This window comes from Aquarana catesbeiana, linkage group LG01 (assembly GCF_042186555.1).
Source record: "Aquarana catesbeiana isolate 2022-GZ linkage group LG01, ASM4218655v1, whole genome shotgun sequence".
In the NCBI taxonomy this organism is placed as follows: Eukaryota; Metazoa; Chordata; class Amphibia; order Anura; family Ranidae; genus Aquarana; species Aquarana catesbeiana.
Genome location: NC_133324.1, coordinates 229,331,481 through 229,349,377, shown reverse-complemented (window position 1 = coordinate 229,349,377; position 17,897 = coordinate 229,331,481). Strand labels below are relative to the sequence as shown.

The window sequence follows — 17,897 nt, the reverse complement described above, 5'->3', positions numbered from 1 at the left end:
TCTTTTGATTCATTTCATGTTTGGGATTATACAATTTTGATGTACAGTATATATTTCTACTTATTTATTAATAAATTGTGTTTGTGGTAATGCATTAGGCTACTGCACCTTTCTTGCTGTTTTTCATTCTGCAGTTTCTGTTCAACTTACAGTTAGCCAGATTATCACATAACACATTATGTACAAAGTGGGTTTTCTTGATAGGTCAGAAAAAAACAGGTTAATTTATTCATTACAGGTACTTACAGTGGGGCAAAAAAGTATTTAGTCAGCCACCAATTGTGCAAGTTCTCCCACTTAAAAAGATGAGAGAGGCCTGTAATTGTCATCATAGGTATACCTCAACTATGAGAGACAAAATGTGGAAACAAATCCAGACAATCACATTGTCTGATTTTTGAAAGAATTTATTTGCAAATTATGGTGGAAAATAAGTATTTGGTCACCTACAAACAAGCAAGATTTCTGGCTCTCCGACCTGTATCTTCTTCTTTAAGAGGCTCCTCTGTCCTCCACTCATTACCTGTATTAATGGCACCTGCTTGAACTTGTTATTAGTATAAAAGACACAACCTCAAACAGTCACACTCCAAACTCCATGGTGAAGACCAAAGAGCTGTCGAAGGACACCAGAAACAAAATTGTAGACCTGCACCAGGCTGGGAAGACTGAATCTGCATAGGCAAGCAGCTTGGTGTGAAGAAATCAACTGTGGGAGCAATAATTAGAAAATGGAATACATACAAGACCACTGATAATCTCCCTCGATCTGGGGCTCCACGCAAGATCTCACCCCGTGGGGTCAAAATGATCACAAGAACGGTGAGAAAAAATCCCAGAACCACACGGAGGGACCTACTGAATGACCTGCAGAGAGCTGGGACCAACGTAACAAAGGCTACCATCAGTAACACAATACGCCGCCAGGGACTCAGATCCTGCAGTGCCAGACGTGTCCCCCTGTTTAAGACAGTACATGTCCGGGCCCGTCTGAGGTTTGCTAGAGAGCATTTGGATGATCCAGATGAGGATTGGGAGAATGTCATATGGTCAGATGAAACCAAAGTAGAACTGTTTGGTAGAAACACAACTCGTCGTGTTTGGAGGAGAGAGATAGAGGTGATATTTCAGTTTTTCTTTTTTAATAAATCTGCAAAAATGTCAACAATTCTGTGTTTTTCTGTCAATATGGGGTGCTGTGTGTACATTAATGAGGAAAAAAATTAACTTAAATGATTTTAGCAAATGGCTGCAATATAACAAAGAGTGAAAAATTTAAGGGGGTCTGAATACTTTCCGTCCCCACTGTATGTCTGGCTAACATACTGTGGCTACTGGGGTTCCACTTTATAAAAGTTTAAAGCTGAATTCCAGGCAGACACAATTCCAATTACACAAATAAAGGCACCCCCTTTATCATCAATACATTATTAAATGTATTTTTATAAATTAGTATATGTACCTGAATTTGACCTAATATTAGTCTTTTGCAGTCAACATAAAACAGCATTCAGACTTGGGGAGTGTCAGGGAAGAATTCAGAGAAGACCTTGCAAATATGCCAGTATTCAGTATGGCCATGCTAATTCGCATATGCGCTTTAGCGAATGGCACACAATGGAAAATCTGCATGCGTGACAGTGCGCACAAAGCGCGCTGATTGCCAATGTCCACTGGCCTATATAAGGACAGCAGCTCCTCTCACAAATTGCTGGATTATCGTCATCTTTGTATCCTGTGTTTCTGTGCCTTGTGCTTCTGTTTGATTACCAACCCAGGTTACCCCTGACCTGCTCTGGTTTCTCTCCTGGCTCTAAACCCGGCTTACTCCAAAGACCTACTTCGGCCTTGTTCCTAAATGACATCCTGTGTTTGACCCCGGCTTGATCTCGACCACGCTTCTGCCTCTGCTCCTGACTAACTTAATGTGTTTGACCCCCGGCCTGGCTTCAGACCTTGCTTCCTGCCTAACCCATCTGTCCAACACCTCCAGAGAATCATCTGCTGTGACTACTTCTCTGCTCTTGGGTGTCTTCACATCAGGATTCATCAGGCAGCTTCACCTTCAGGCAACCCGTGCATCTTTAGTTATAGCACCCTCTGTCACCACCTTCAATGGTACTCTGCACTCAGCTGCAAGGGAAGCCCTCTCATCACTTCTGCCTCCAGTCAGGTACGTGACAGGGAGGCAAGGGAAGCCCTCTCATCACTTCTGCCTCCAGTCAGGTACGTGACAGGGAGGAAAAGCAGTCATGCTGCAATGCAAGACGTATGCTGCTTCTCCTTTCTCTGTTCATCCACAGCATGTGTGGAAGGAATGAGGGGGGGGGGGCAAGAACCTGTAGGTGTTACTTTAATTGGTTGTAAACCCCTCATGTACCCAGTGAAGTGACTGGCCTTTGATGATACACAGGGATGAAACAACATACATAACCTCCTACATAAGTTGTACCTGTCTATCTCCAGTCTTCTCTTCTCTACATCTGTTCAAAGTGCTGAATTCTAAAGATTGTGTGAGAGTTCAGAAAACAGGGGGAGGAAAGCTGAACTTACACTCTGCAGAGCTCCATGAGGAGAGCTCTGAGAGTTGATTGGAGGGAAGAGACACACCCCCATCACAGAGCAGACAGGAACACAGCTGAGGCCTTCAATCAGCTGGAGCTCCCTCCCCTGTCACTTTTTTTTCTCTTGGTGTCGGGAAAACTTGTCAGAAGTGATTCATGCTGATAGCAGAGGGACAAAGCAGGAGACAAAAGTGACACTTAGTTCTCTTAATTGAGACAAGTACAGGGATATGCTATGTTCATATTTCATGTCTGTGGTTTACACCACTTTAACTACAGAACCGGAAAAAACTCAGATCTTATAGCATAGCACAGTGTAGTCTGTGCTATGTGACAGATCTGTGTAAATCTCAGGAATATATGAAAATACAAATCCTTTGTCAGGTAAAACAGCTATCATATATTTATTTTATCTCTGTGTTTAACTGATTGTATAGCATTCATCTTTAATTTAAAGCAGACCTAGCTAGCACTAGATATATTTTTTCACGTTACATGCATGCATTTTAAGCAATGCGTGAGTATAACGCTTCCAGATATTACCTCTCACAGAGATCTGGGTTCTCCCCTTGACATTGCAGTCATGTTTCTATATCTCCAGAAGGACAGGGCAAACTTTGTTCAGGCATCATTCAGGGCCAGCATCTAATTCTTGGACTGAGATGATGGGTCGGAGGTAACACAATCATATAGATTTTGGTGACTGTGTTCAATAAATTCACAAGTGTCTGACAGCCCCTATCTGCCTTGCTAAAATGCTACAGTCTGACCTTGGCATTGAACAGGGAAGATGCTTTCTACTACCTGCAGCAGACTGATGACTTCACCTCAGCCTAGGCAAATTCACTTGACTGGACCTTAAGGACTGCTGCTCCATTGATACAAAGTTGATCTTTTCTGAAAACTGTTGCTGTACACTGTGACAGGTCAGGAATATAGTATATTCATATCCACTTTTAAAGTTACTGAAGGTTCCACTTTGAATAAAGTGTATTTAGGTTAAAATTATTTCTGATTGTTTTGGATCGAATTGTAAGGAATTAAAACCCCTTACCATAGATTTGTATCACTGTCTGCATCCCAGCTAGGGGATTCATCCTACCTGGTAACCACCTGGACTGAAATTGAGGGAAAATCCGGGGTCCCCCAAGGTTCTGTTCTTGGACCTCTCCTTTTCTCAATCTACACCACCTCCTTGGGTCAGTTGATTGCCTCCCACGGCTTTAAATATCATCTCTACGCTGATGACACCCAAATCTATCTCTCCACCCCCCAGCTCTCTCCATCTGTCTCCTCACGCATTACCAACTTACTAGCAGACATATCAGCCTGGATGTCACATCACTTTCTCAAACTCAACCTATCCAAAACTGAGCTCATGATATTTCCTCCCTCAGGTGCCACTTCCCCTGATTTCCCTGTCAAGATCAATGGCTCAACTATCAACCCATCTCCCCACGCCAAGGTCCTAGGTGTAATCCTGGACTCTGAACTAACCTTTCGACCCCACATTCTATCACTATCCAAAGCTTGCCGCCTCAGTCTTCGCAACATCTCCAAGATACGCCCCTTCCTAACCAATGACACCACAAAGCTTCTAATCCACTCCCTGGTCATCTCCCTCCTCATTGGTTTACCTCTAAATAGGCTATCCCCACTTCAGTCCATCATGAACACTGCTGCCAGGCTCATCCACCACACAAAGCGCTCAGCGTCTGCCACACCCCTCTGCCAATCTCTCCATTGGCTGCCACTCAGTCACCGAATTAAATTCAAGATACTAACTATAACTTACAAAGCCATCCACAACCTGGCCCCCAGCTACATCTCTAACCTAGTCACAAAATACCAACCTAATCGTTCTCTTTGCTCCTCCCAAGACCTCCTGCTCTCAAACTCCCTTGACACCTCATCCCATGCTCGCCTTCAGGACTTCTCCAGAGCCTCCCCCATCCTCTGGAATGCTCTACCCCAATCCGTCCGATTTTCTCCTACTTTATCCACTTTCAGACGATCCCTGAAAACTCATCTCTTCAGAGAAGCCTATCTGGCCCCCACCTAACAAGTGCACATTTATCTTCTCAATCAGCACATCACCCATAGTTATTACCTCTTGTATCTCTTGACCTTCCCTCTTAGATTGTAAGCTCTAAGGAGCAGGGCCCTCTGATTCCTACTGTATCAAATTGTATTGCATTTGTACTGTTTACCCTCAAGTTGTAAAGCGCTACGTAAACTGTTGGCGCTATATAAATACTGTATAATAATAAAAAAAATCCCAAATTATGAGCTGTCACCATAAGAGGAATTGAGTCAAAATCTTCAGTACAGATGCTTAAAAGATCAACATACAGTGCCTTGAAAAGGTATTCATACCCCTTGAAATTTTCCACAATTTGTCATGTTACAACCAAAAATGTATATTATTGGGATTTTATGTGATAGACCAACACAAAGTGGCACATAATTGTGAAGTGGAAGGAAAATGATAAATGGTTTACAAAATGTTTTCCAAATAAATATGTGAAAAGTGTGGCGTGCATTTGTATTAAGCCCCCTGAGTCAATACTTTGTAGAACCACCTTTTGCTGCAATTACAGCTGCAAGTCTTTTTGGTTATGTCTCTACCAGATTTGCACATCTAGAGAGTGACATTTTTGCCCATTCTGTTTTGCAAAATAGCTCAAGCTCTTTCAGGATGGATGGAGAGCGTTTGCGAACAGCAATTTTCAAGTCTTGCCATTGTAGCTCTGACTGTATGTTTAGGGTCGTTATGCTGCTGGAAGGTGAACCTCCGCCCCAGTCTCAATTTTTTTTCAGACTCTAATGCCCCGTACACACGGTTGGATTTTCCGACGGAAAATGTGTGATAGGACCTTGTTGTCAGAAATTCCGACCGTGTGTAGGCTCCATCACACATTTTCCATCTCGATTTTAGTTAGAGGCATCAGAGTAAAGGGGGCTGAATACAAATGCATGCCACACTTTTCAGAGATTTATTTGTAAAGAATTTTGAAAACCATTTATCATTTCCTTCCACTTCACAATTTTGTGCCACTTTGTGTTGGTCTAGCACATAAAATCCCAATAAAATACATTTAAGTTTTGGTTGTAACATCACAAAATGTGGAAAATTTCAAGGGGTATGAATATTTTTTCAAGGGACTGTAGATCAAGTTTCAAGTTTCAAGATTGGTACAATATGGGTCACTTGAAACTTAAAGACTTCAAGTTGCTGCTTCAATGTTTTGCCTACATTGGCTTCATCAGAAAGAATATTTCGGCTACTAGAAGCAAACACCACATGGATCTTTGCATCACTTCCAATTTAAGTACTTTATTTAAGTACTTTATGCCCCCATAAGGGGGAAAACCCAATATGGGGAAGGAAGAAATATTTTATTTTTAAAACATGGATTTCCAGTTTTAGCATCCAAAAGTGAACCCGGGTGGCATGTGGTGTACCGCAGGAGAGGCACAAAAAAGACCAACCAATTTGGATTAAAAATCTTCCTTAAAGGGAGTGAACACAAGAGGGTGCCCTGCCATTAAGCATTCACCATTCAATGCTAAATGGAGTTCAAATGACTATAAAGATAGCAAAACTAGAGTACACCTCTATGTAAGTACTTTTAAAATCCCACTCTCTCGTTACTGAAGTATGCACAGTAGAAGACAGATAGCAACAAAAAAAATCTGTTTTGACTTTATAAATACCTTAAAGGGTTAATTAGCACTTAAGTGCTCAAGGCTGGCCATACATTGTACAATTTTCCTTTAGATCTACTATATAATATGAGTTCAAACCTAAACACTTTCAATTTGTATGCAAGGCAGGCCCTTGCACTGCATAGTTTAAGGTAAATCTAAAGGAATCTAAAGAAAATTGTATAATGTATGACCACCTTGTGTGTAGCAAAGGGTTGACTGATTAAATATATTTTAAGAGCCCACACAGCTTTGGAAATCTACCAGATGATCCTCTAAAAAGCTACATTTCCAATCTGATTAATTTAGAATGCACAAAATGATCACCTACATTACACAGATTTATTGATATTTGGTGTGCTATTTCATGAAACGGTAAAAAACAAAACCCAGGAGGAATATGAAAAATTCTTTGTTAGAGGAGCATAACCTGCAAGGCCTGAGCGATAAGTTTTCCTACTAGACACACAATACTTAATGCTTCTTCGATTTTATGTTCTTTGGTTCTGAATGGATCCCAGATACCATGACCAATGGCATCCAGCAATGGTGAGGTCACAATGACCTCTGGGCTCATTTATTTACCTACTATTACGCAAATCATGCTAGTAGATTAATGAGGCTTCTTACAACTAATAAAACATTATGCTGACATTAGGTTTAGTTAATTTATTTGCCAATAGCAACTCTAGACAACAAGTTATATCACAAATTGGTTAACTATAAAAGCTGTAATTAGAGACAGGCTGATTGTAGCTATACAGATTTAAAATTAGAACCAGGTAATAGAATTCTGTGAATTCAAATTAGAAAGTACCTATAATGCTTTTTTGAACAATATTACTTGAAGAATAGAGTCTGCATAAATGTTTAGTTGTTATAGGCCTTCAATAACATGTACCATTATAAAGATAAGGGGAATCAAATAACGTTATAATTTACTTCTTTATTACATTCTCCTAAAATATCATTTTTTTTTTGTTAACTAAATATTGTAGATAACAAGGTACACCACCTATACAACACACTTTGGCTTTTTGGGTTGAGTGACTTGATCGCTCGAACAATAACTGAAGCTTAGCATTTAGCTCGCCACTTCCTCTCTATATGGGTTATTTTTTTTCAAGGATCAAAAAAAACCTGAACCATTCACCTCAGCAAGAGCTGTACATATGGGATCTGCGCTAACTGCAGTGGCTTTATGAGTTGTTCACACAGCTACTAGGACAATAAATTGTGAATGAAACATGTTGTTCAGTCATTTGGATCAGGTGTTCCTGAGTGCCATGTTGCACCTACCCACCTACTTGCAGAGATGAAGAATAATAGATATGAAATGATTGTCTTTTTACTGACTAATTGAAATGCAATCAACTTGTAATGGTCTTCAGAGCTACTCTGTATTGAGTGTAAATTGACCTAGTGGCATTGCTTGCAAGATTTTTCCTGCACATACAGCACTAAAAATGTAGATTTCATACAAACTTATACTTCAGATGCTATGGCATGCTTGATAAATCATTGTGCAGTCAATAAACACTAGGCCTTCTGTGCTGCTAGGTCCAATAGCTACTGCTTAGTTTTCCATGGCTATAATTTCCTCTTTTATGTTCATAAATTGTAATATTGTTAATGGACATTATGACTAGCTTCTCCTAAATTACTAACAACCCTGCAATGCCTGTTTGTGTAGAAATTACATTCAGCTATGCAATCATGGCAATGCAACTAGAAATATATCAAATTCAATATTTACATTCAAAGATATTTATGAATGTTTGTTTGTAGCCACAATGGGCATTGCTAGGATCATAAAAGACCTGGGGCACCCAGAGGAGGGACAGAGGGTTAAACATACAACACAAAATGGTAGCTGTGGCCAAATTAACAGTGGAAGGTGCTTAAAGGGACATGAAACCTTCACCTACTCACTGTATACATGGCACATAAATGCCAATCTTTGTACCATGAGGGAAAAAATTATTTGACCCCCTGCTAATTTTGTATGTTTAGCCACTGACAAAGAAATGAGCAGTCTATAATTTTAATGGTAGGTTTATTTTAACAGTGAGAGACAGAATAACAACAAAAAAATCCAGAAAAACGCATTTCAAAAAAGGTATAAATTGATTTACATTAAGTGAAATAAGCATTTGATCCCTTCACAAAACATGATTTAGTACTTGGTAGCAAAACCCTCGTTAGCAATCAGAGAGATCAGACGTTTCTTGTAGTTGACCACCAGGTTTGCACACATCCAGAGAGGGATTTTATCCCACTCCTCTTTGCAGATCCTCTCCAAGTCATTAAGTTTAGAGGCTGATGTTTAGTAATTTGAACCTTCAGCTCCCTCCACATATTTTCTATGGGTTTAAGGTCTGGAAACTGGCTAGGCAACTCCAGGAACTTAATGTGCTTCTTCTTGAGCCACTCCTTTGTTGCTTTGGCCATGTGTTTTGGGTCATTGTCATGCTGGAATACCCACTCCTGACTCATTTTCAATTCCCCAGAAGAAAAAAGGAGGTTCTCACTCAAGATTTGATGGTGCATGGCCCTGTCCATCGTCCCTTTGATGCAGTGAAGTTGTCCTGTCCCCTTAGCAGAAAAACACTTCCAAAGCATAATGTTTCCACCTCCATATTTAATGGTAGGGATGGTGTTCTTGGGGTTAAAGGCAGCATTCCTCCTCCTCCAAACATGGTGAGTTGAGTTAAAGCCAAAGTGCTCAATGTGGTCTGACCACAACAACTTCACCCAGTTCTCCTCTGATCCATTCAAATGTTCATTAGCAAACTTCAGACGGACCTATACATTTGCTTTCTTGAGCAGGGGGACCTTGTGGGCACTGCAGGATCTCAATCCTTCACAGCGTAGTGTGTTACTAATTGTTCTCTTGGTGACTATGGTCCCAGCTGCCTTGAGATCATTGACAAGATTCTCCTACGTAGTTCAGGGCTGATTCCATACTATTCTCATGATCACTGAAACTCCACGAGGTGAGATCTTGCATGAAGCCCCAGACCGAGAGAGATTGACAGTTATATTGTGTTTCTTCCATTTGCAAATATTTGCACCAACTGTTGTCACCCTCTCACCAAGCTGCTTGGTAATGGTCTTGTAGCCCATTCCAGCCTTGTGTAGGTCTACAATCTTGTCCCTGGCATCCTTGGGCAGCTCTTTGGTCTTGGCCATGGTGGAGAGATTGGAATCTGATTGATTGATACAGGTAACAAGCTGGGATTAGGAGCACTGCCTTTAACAGAGTGCTCCTAATTTCAGCTCGTTACCTGTATAGAAGACACCTGGGAGCCAGAAATCTTGCTGATTGATAGGGGATCAAATTCTTATTTCACTCAAAATGCAAATCAATTTATAACTTTTTTGAAATGCGTTTTTCTGGAATTTTTTTTTCCATCTCTCACTGTTAAAATAAACCTACCATTAAAATTAGACTGATCATTTCTTTGTCAGTCGACAAATGTACAAAATCAGCAGGGGATCAAATACTTTTTTCCCTCACTGTACCTACAAAATTTGCTTTAATTACTGTGCCATGAGAGAGTCTCAAAGACACATATATACAGCACAATCAGTTTTGAAAATGAAACTCTTCCATTACATATACTTTTCTGTATCCAAAATATAGACGGAGCGCTAACTCTTTGTCCAAGCCTAAGGAGGAAATGTATTAAAATAGTCAGTGACTACTTTGTAACCAGCAACTAATAAGACAATAAACACTTTGGCCAAGAGTATGTAAGATGTATTATAGCCTAAAGAATGCATGGTTCAGAAGGATGTAATGAACTGAATGTAAGTTTTAGGAGTACAATATGTAAAACATAGTGTATGTAGTGCAGGGGTCAGGAGTAAGTATCCCGCAGAGTGTGGGGGTCAGGAGTAGGTAGTGCACAGAGTGCTGAGGACAGGAATAGGTAATGCATGGAGTACAGGGGTCAGAAGTAGCTCCTGCTGCTGTCAAAGTCAGTTAGCCAATGAGGAGAGCGAGGGGGCGGCTCCATGTCTGAATGGATACATGGAGCTGCGGCTCGGCCCAGGTGCCCCATAGCAAGCTGCTTGCTGTGGGGGCACTCAACGGGCGGGAGGGGCAAGGAGCATCAAAGAGGGACCTGAGAAGCGGAGGTTTGGAGCTGCCCTGTACAAAAACCACTGCACAGAGCAGGTAAACATGACATGTTTGTTATTTTTATACAAAAAAACAGACTTTACAATCACTTTCAGCTTTAAGTAATTATTATAACCAACTGACAAGATAATAGATCCAGAAAGCCACCAAGAGCAGATATAACAAATTGTTAACACCCTTAATTTATAGTTAACGTAACGTGAAACTCTGATTTGTACTATAGGTAAAATGTATACTATATATCTAAGGGTAAAAAGAAACCCAGAGAGCAGAAAAGGAACCAACATCACAGAAAAAGATAAAGATAAGATACTGTATATACCTTAGTTCTCTCTTATCTATTACTATTATTCAGTGTATGCTCATACTTCAGGCAGAGGATGTCAAAACTACAGCTACAACATTAACATACTTTGTATCTTCTGCGTATGCAAAGAGATGGAAAGCACATTTTTTTGTTAATAAAAGAGTTGTAGCTGCTGTCTGAGGCATCCAACATCAATTTATATTTATACTACAGTGACTTATGATTATGGATGAATAAACCAGTCTGAACAAATCCAGACTCTACCCAGGTCATGTTTATCTATGATGGATCAAGGATGGATAGGATTTTTTCGTTTCAATCTTTTTTTTTATTGAAAGAGTCAATAAAGTTTATAAGATACAGGAGTCAAAAGGAGAAAACAACAATCCACTCACCGGAGAAAATACAGTTACAGTTAGGCAGAAGGTGTATAAAATCATATTAAATAATATTTATGGCAAACAGCTTGGTTATCAAGAATTTGATCAACAGGATGTTGTCCTTCTTCTATGAGGCATCAGGTGAACTAACTTCAAATATCCTGACCACCCCCGGGACCCCGCTGCACATAGCAGCCGTTATGTTCTATGTTGCTGGAGTAGCGATCTATACACTGTACACCACAATACACAGTCCTGGGGTAAGTATCCATCATAATGCTCAGAATGGCAAGCACTCACCAATTAGAAATGCTTCTTCTTTCTGGGACACCTTAATGGAAGAAGAAACCTCATCGGTCATCATGGTCACACGGCTGTGCTAACAAATGACTGTCAATGATTCCCACTGTGGATATTACAAGTAATACTCATACTCACTGCTCTCATATTGTGCACACAGCACTAATAATGTTTTGATTACATATTAACATTCTTTTGATGATAAGAAACTAGCCCACCTATGTACTGCCTACAATGGTAGGCTGTTGGAAGTTATGACTTCTACAGGAAAGCTATTCAATGTAAAAAGGTAAACAAATTTCTGACTGCTATGGCAGTTGGGGGTCTGTTTACATGTTAGTGCTGCCGCAGACATATAACCGATGCCCAAAGGGTTAACTGTCTTGAAATCAGTCTGCTGCAATCTCTTGCACAGTAGCACTTGTAAATGGAAGTGGTAAATGGGGACTGGTAAATGGAAGCAGGAGCACCCTGAGTTAATCACAGTAATTATCAGCCTAACACAGAACATGACGAATAATGACACTCAGGCAATGGCTCGTCCATATGCTGCTACTCTTTTATTGTCCAATCACAGGCTAGGGAAGGAAAAGTGACTAACGAATCCTGCTGCATGTGGGAATCTATTCTGGGTGTCAGAGTTTGGTCAGTTGTGGGCAGCAGTAGCACAGCCCTGCGTGGTGGGGTTTTCGAGCTGGGTGGCAGTAGGTACAGAGAGAGGATCGCAATATTGCTGGATTTTTACAAGAGGCGGAATATCAATATAGTGTGCAGGTGGGACCCACTGTTCTACATCTTGCCCCTCTGCTCTGCTTTTTGACCCTCTGGTCCACCTCCTGTTTATCAGCCTAAAACATGAGTAGAAGAATGAAGTTAATGCCTTATCTGTATGTTGCTGCTCTTTCATTGTCAATCCATTCATTGTCCAGGTTAAGGAAGATAAAGTGACTAATGAAGCAGAATCTCAGCCACATTTTTTCATGTAGTCAGATAGAGGGGTACCATTACCATAATTCCAAAGAAAAAAAATGTGCTGAACTGTGAATATAGACAATATAAAACAAGCTTGCAGCTAATAAAAAGGTAAAAAGGTATGTTATGCACTGACTATAATATATATGTATACAGTGCATCCGGAAAGTTTTCACAGAGCTTCACTTCTTCCACATTTTGTTATGTTACAGCCTTATTTCAAAATGAATTAAATTCATTATTTTCCTTAAAATTCTACAAACAATACCCCATAATGACAATGTGAAAGAAGTTTGTTTAAAATCTTTGCAAATTTATTAAAAATAAAAAAGGAAAAAAATCCCATGTACGTAAGTATTCACAGCGTTTGCTTAATACTTTGTTGAAGCACTTTTGGCACCAATTACAGCCTTTTTAAGTATGATGCTACAAGCTTGGCACACCTATTTTTGAGCAGTTTCTCCCATTCTCTTCTTCAGTCATTTTCAGATCTCTCCAGAGATGCTCAATTGGGTTCAAGTCTGGGCTCTGGCTAGGTCACTCAAGGACATTCACAGTGCTGTCCCATAGCCACTCCTTTGTTATTTTGGCTGTGTGTTAAAGGGTCGTTGTCCTGGTCGAAGATGATCCTTCGCCCCAGTCTGAGGTCCAGTGCGCTCTGGAGCAGGTTTTCATTAAGGATGTCTCTGTACATTGCTGCATTCATCTTACCCTCGATCCTGACTAATCTCCCAGTTCCTGCCACTGAAAAACATCCCCACAGTATGATGTTGCCACCACCATGCTTCACTGTAAGGATGAATTGGCCAGGTGATGAGCGGTGCCTGGTTTCCTCCAGACATGACGCTTGCCATTCAGGCCAAAGAGTTCAATCTTTGTTTCATGAGACCAGAGAATTTTGCTTTCTGGTGCCTTTTGGCAAACTCCAGGTGGGCTGTCATGTGCATTTTACTGAGGAGTGGCTTCTGTCTGGCCACTCTACCATACAGGCCTAAGTGGTGGAGTGCTGCAGAGATGGTTGTTCTCCTCTCTCCACAGAGAAATGCTGGAGCTCTGTCAGAGTGACGATCAGGTTCTTGGTCACCTCCCTTACTAAGGCTCTTCTCCCCCGATCTCTCAGTTTGGCCGGGTAGCCCGCTCTATGAAGAGTCCTGATGGTTCCAAGCTTCTTCCATTTACGGATGATGGAGACCACTGCACTCATTGGGACCTTCAATGCTGCATATATTTTTCTGTACCCTTTCCCAGATCTGTGCCTCGATACAATCCTGTCTCTGAGGTCTACAGACAATTCCTTGGACTTCATGGCTTGGTTTGTGCAATGACATACACTGTTAACTGTGGGACCTTATATAGATAGGTGTGTGCCTTTCCAAATCATGTCCAATCAACTGAATTTTCCACAGGTGGACTCCAGTCAAGTTGTAGAAATATCACAAGGATGATTAGTGGAAACAGGATGCACCTGAGCTCAGTTTTGAGTGTCATGGCTAAGCCTGTGACTACTGTAGCAGAGTGTCCCAGAGATAGCTTGGAAAAGTCCTGTTCGAGGGTTATACGTCTCCCAGGCACCTCTCATACATGTTCAGGGATCTCTGATCCATGGTCCAGTTCAGATGTTGGTGCTCTCCCCCAGGCTAATTTAAACTCACCTGAGACAGACAGCCAGTGCTCTTGGCCTGGGAACCTCAGACAACTTCTGTCTAGGAGAGCAACAGGTTGGCAAAAGCTATTAAGCTGTGTATGTGGAAGCTGACAAACAGTAGGCTTGCTCAGCCTGGTAGTTAGGATCTGTAAATTTTGTATAGTTAGTGCCGAGACACGGCTAGGTTTTTGTTTGGCTATTTTTGTTCCTATTTGTTTTTGGAACACTGTACAACACCTGTATATAGACTTGTATATATCACAAATAAACATTGCACTGTTTGTCACTACCCTACTGGATTTGGTGTCTGTGCCTGAAAGACTGCTCATCCCAGGGCGCTTTGTACCACCTACCTGTCCCCCAGGTTACAATACTTATGAACATTTATTTCCTCATTAATGTACACACAGCACCCCATATTGACAGAAAAACACAGAATTGTTGATATTTTTGCAGATTTATTAAAAAAGAAAAACTGAAATATCACATGGTCCTAAATATTCAGACCCTTTGCTTAGTATTTAGTAGAAGCACCCTTTTGATCACACCTGGATTTGGGGATCCTCTGCCATTCCTCCTTGCAGATCCTCTCCAGTTCTGTCAGGTTGGATGGTAAACATTGGTGGACAGCCATTTTTAGGTCTCTCCAGAGATGCTTAATTGGGTTTAAGTCAGGGCTCTAGCTAGGCCATTCAAGAACAGTCACGGAGTTGTTGTGAAGCCAATCCTTTGTTATTTTAGCTGTGTGCTTAGGGTCATTGTCTTGTTGGAAGGTAAACCTTTGGTCCAGTCTGAGGTCCTGAGCACTCTGGAGAAGATTTTCGTCCAGGATATCCCTGTACTTGGCCGCATTCATCTTTCCCTCGATTGCAACCAGTCGTCCTGTCCCTGCAGCTGAAAAACACACCCACAGCATGATGCTGCCACCACCATGCTTCACTGTTGGGACTGTATTGGACAGATGATGAGCAGTGCCTGGTTTTCTCCACATATACCACTTAGAATTAAGGCCAAAAGGTTCTATCTTGGTCTCATCAGACCAAAAAATCTTATTTCTCACCATCTTGGAGTCCTTCAGGTGTTTTTTTAGAAAACTCCATGCGGGCTTTCATGTGTCTTGCACTGAGGAGAGGCTTCCGTCGGGCCACTCTGCCATAAAGCCCTGACTGGTGGAGGGCTGCAGTGATGGTTGACTTTCTACAACTTTCTCCCATCTCCCGACTGCATCTCTGGAGCTCAGCCACAGTGATCTCTGGGGTCTTCTTTACCTCTCTCACCAAGGCTCTTCTCCCCCGATAGCTCAGTTTGGCTGGACAGCCAGCTCTAGGAAGGGTTCTGGTCATCCCAAACATCTTCCATTTAAGGATTATGGAGGCCACTGTGCTCTTAGGAAACTTAAGTGCAGCAAAAATTTTTTTGTAACTTTGGCCAGATCTGTGCCTTGCCATAATTCTGTCTCTGAGCTCTTCAGGCAGTTCCTTTGACCTCATGATTCTCATTTGCTCTGACATGCACTGTGAGCTGTAAGGTCTTATATAGACAGGTGTGTGGCTTTCCTAATCAAGTACAATCATTATAATCAAACACAGCTGGACTCAAATGAAGGTGTAGAACTATCTCAAGGATGATCAGAAGAAATAGACAGCACCTGAGTTAAATATATGAGTGTCACAGCAAAGGGTCTGAATACTTAGGACCATGTGATATTTCAGTTTTTCTTTTTTAATAAATCTCCAAATATGTCAACAATTCTGTGTTTTTCTGTCAATATGGGGTGCTGTGTGTACATTAATGAGGAAAAAAAATGAACTTAAATGATTTTAGCAAATGGCTGCAATATAACAAAGAGTGAAAAATTTAAGGGGGTCTGAATACTTTATGTCCCCACTGTATATATATATATATATATATATATATATATATATATAGTAATTTAGCAGGGAGGAGGTAAGCAGTTATATAATCAAACATGTTGGAAAGCTGAGTGAAGCACTATAGAATTTTTGAATTGGAAATTATGAGAATTATGCTGAGATACCCAATGACCTGTCATAGGCACATGGTTAAATATGGGATACATTTTCTCTGCACATGTCTGGTAAAAGGCTACCAACCTCCGCAGTTTGCCTGCCCTAAGACCACAGAACAATGAAGCCGGGTGTTTAAAGATAACCATGAAGCGTATAATTAGAAGGTTTTCTGTCTTTGGAACTGATGTTTAATGCATCCCAAGCCTTTCAAACCCCAGCGAGGCAGCTTAGAAAGCCCACAGTAGACTGTACCAGGTGTCTTCATTTCCTGACTGTGCAGCTTATCCTGACAACATCATAAGAAAAATAATTGCTCAACATCATTTTTTGCTGTGTTTTAATTGCAAGTTATGTTACAATGAAACGCTCCTCATAAAAGGCATGGAAGAAAGCATAATAATGCAGAAACTTTACAGCTGCTAACAGCACTTTTAACACTTGTTTACAAACTTGATCCTATTAACTAACAATGACCCTGACAGTAGAAAGAGAAAGAGGACATGGAAGTGATAATCAGCTGCTGGCTCTATCAGGTTTTATGTCTGATTTGCATGCAAAACTATACGTCAGCTGGATACAGTGAAATAAAAAAGGACCTATGCTGGCGTGATACTGGGTCCTGCCTTCTGATTTTCACAAAATACTGTACTTCGTAAACAGAAAAGAAATGGCATTGGCCCTTCTTGCTTTGCTATTTTTACTCATAGCAATTTACTTTGCCAGTAACTTTGTGCATCCCCCCTGCTGTAACTGCATTGAGATTTATTTTAGAGAGAGATTCAGGGACTCCATATGATGCTGCTATTCTTTACTGGATACTTCTAATACAGAATCAAGGTCTCTTGGCTATTTAAGCAGCTCTCAATTCTTGGTTATTTCAAGGCTGCAGCAGGAAGAAAATGCTGAAATATTTTTGTTACAAACTTGTACATAGAAGGTGGTACTGATCTAATTTAGAATGTGCCTACTTCCAGCAAGTGCTTCTTGTGCCCTGTGGTTAGTATTCAATGTAAAAAAACAAACAAAAACAAAATTTCCTTCTGATTTATGTGCAGCCTATGGTTGAGCTACAAGAGGTCACAAGAGATTCAAATGCACCAAAGTCTAGACTGGGCTACAGCAGGGTTCCCACCTGGTTGCTCTTTTATCAGCTAGGCAGGGCAAGAAAGCATGTGCCGCTAAATGCAATTAAGCAAAGAGGTGATTGGTAACAACGGACAGCTTCTTTACTTGTGTATGTGTAATGCCTTTTTATCCATGGTTGCTTCTAGAAGTTGTATATCTTGTTTGTCCATGTGAACGTATTTATCAATATACTCAGTTTATGTCACAAAGGCCAATCCACAACCCTTTGAAGTACATGTATAAACCATGCAGAAAAACAGGCCATACTCTTTTATTTGTAGAATATTTGCTAATCTTAGCTACAGCTTATATTGCCTGGATGGGGCATTAATGTCTCCTGGCCATCTCCTCCCCTTTCTGCCTATACCAGTCAGCACAAAAAATATGAGCTCCTCTTACTTCTGCAGTGATGTTTAACGTTATAAGACATCAAAAGCAATCTCATGGGCTGATTTGACAGAGGGTCGAAAGATCTTTAGATTGCTTGTTTCAGCAGTTATTTTTCATTTAAAGGAGAAGCAGGGCCAATTGCCCTTTTGGCCCCACTTCTCCTATAGGCCACAGGAGTTGCTTCATTCTGCACTCCTGTGACCTGTTTTCAAAAGCCTGCTGTTGGTGGACATCATTCAACTGGTCCAGATTCTGGAGGGATCCTGACTTTAATGTCGGGATCCACCCAGATGCCTAACTGGCAGCTGGCTCAGCCTCTCAGTGTGCTG

General features: G+C 41.0%; 1 protein-coding gene across 2 annotated transcripts in view; it reads right to left on the bottom strand.

The window, feature by feature from the left end:
* The window catches only part of KSR2 (kinase suppressor of ras 2), a 707,775-nt gene that overhangs the window by 32,743 nt on the left and 657,135 nt on the right, over positions 1-17,897 (bottom strand). The window lies entirely within an intron of this gene.